Source organism: Trichechus manatus, unplaced genomic scaffold (assembly GCF_000243295.1).
Source record: "Trichechus manatus latirostris isolate Lorelei unplaced genomic scaffold, TriManLat1.0 scaffold00017, whole genome shotgun sequence".
NCBI classification, from domain to species: domain Eukaryota; kingdom Metazoa; phylum Chordata; class Mammalia; order Sirenia; family Trichechidae; genus Trichechus; species Trichechus manatus.
The window spans coordinates 21,608,791-21,610,702 of record NW_004443953.1 but is presented as its reverse complement, the minus strand read 5'-3'; positions in this window follow the sequence as shown (position 1 = coordinate 21,610,702).

The following is a 1,912-nucleotide window of genomic DNA, read 5'->3' as shown; positions in this document are numbered from 1 at the left end:
ATTCACTAACTAGATAGTAGACAAGAATTATCTTAGGTGAAGGGAAGGACAACACACACTACAGGGGAAGTCAACACAACTGGACTAAACAAAAAGCTAAGAAGTTTCCTGAATACAACCAAACACTCTAAGGGACGGAGTAGCAGGGGCAGGGGTCTGGGGACCATGCTTTCAGGGGACATCTAGGTCAGTTGGCATAACAAAGTTTATTAGGAAAATGTTCTGCATCTCACTTTGGTGAGTGGCATCTGGGATCTTAAAAGCTAGCGAACAGCCATCTAAGATACATCAATTTGTCCCAACCCACCTGGAGTAAAGGAGAATGAAGAACGTCAAAGATACAAGGAAAATATTAGCCCAAGAGACAGAAAGGGCCACATAACCAGAGACTCCCTCAGCCTGAGACCAAAAGAACTAGATGGTGCCCGGCTACCAACAATGATCACCCTGACAGGGAACACAACAGAGAGTCCCTGATGGAGCAGGAGAAAGGCGGGGTGCAGAAATCAAGTTCTAGGAAAAAGACCAGACTTCATAGGCTGACTGAGACTGGAGGATACCCTGGAAGACATGGCCCCCAGACTCTCTGTTAGCCCAGAACTGAAACCATTCCTGAAGCCAGCTCTTCAGACAAAGATTAGACTGGACTATGGGACATAAAATGATACTCGTGAAGAGAGTGCTTCTTAGCTCAAGCAGATACATGAGACAAAACGGTCAGCTCCTGTCCAGAGGCAAGATGAGAAGGCAAAAAGGGACAGGAGCTGGTTGAATGGACACGGAGAATCAGGGGTGGAAAGGAGGAGTGTTCAGTCACATTATAGGGAGAGCAGCTAGGGTCACATAGCAATGTGTGTCTAAATTTTTGTATGAGAAACTGACTTGAACTGTAAACTTTCACTTAAAGCACAATTAAAAAAAAAAAAAGAAGAACCCTAAAAAAAAGTTGTATTCCTCTATCTCAACAAAGACAACTTTGAAATCAGGAAAACAATACCATTTACAATAGCCCTCAAAAAGATAAAATACTTAGGAATAAATCTAACCATAGACATAAGAGACTTATACAAAGAAAACTACAAAACACTACTGCAAGAAACCAAAAGAGACCTGCACAAATGAAAAAACATACCATGCTCTTGTGTAGGAAAACTTAACGTTGTGAAAATGTCAATACTACCCAAAGGAATATGTAGATATAATGCAATCTCCCAATTCAAGTCCCAACAGTATTCTTCGACGAGATGGAAAAACTAATCACTAACTTTATATGGAAGGGAAAGACGCCCCAAATAAGAAAAGCGCTATTAAAGAAGAACAAAGTAAGAAGTCTCACAGTACTTGAATTCAGGACCTACTACACAGTCATGGTAGTCAAAACAGCCTGGTACTGGTACAGCAACAGACACATAGACCAGTGGAACAGAATTGAGAACCCAAGCGTAAATCCATCCATCTATGGAAAGCTGATCTTCGACAAAGGACTGAAATCCATTAAATTGGGTAGAGACTGTCTCTTCAACAAAAAGTGCTGGCAAAACTTGATATCTATCTGTAGAAAAATAAAACAGGACCCATACTTCACATCATACACAAAAAGTAACTAAAAATGAATCAAACACCTAAACATAAAACCTAAAACTATAAAGATCATGGAGGAAAAAATAGGGATAATGCTAAAGACCCTAATATATGGCATAAATAGAATACAGAACATAACTAAAAATGCAAACACAGAAGAAGATGAATTAGATAACTGGTACCTCCTAAAAATTAAACACTTATGCTCAACAAAAGACTTCTCCAAAAGAGTAAAAAGAGAACCTACACATTGGGAAAAAAGAATTTTGGCTATGACATATCTGACAAGACTGTAATCTCTAAAATTTATGTAAAGCTTTGACACATTAAC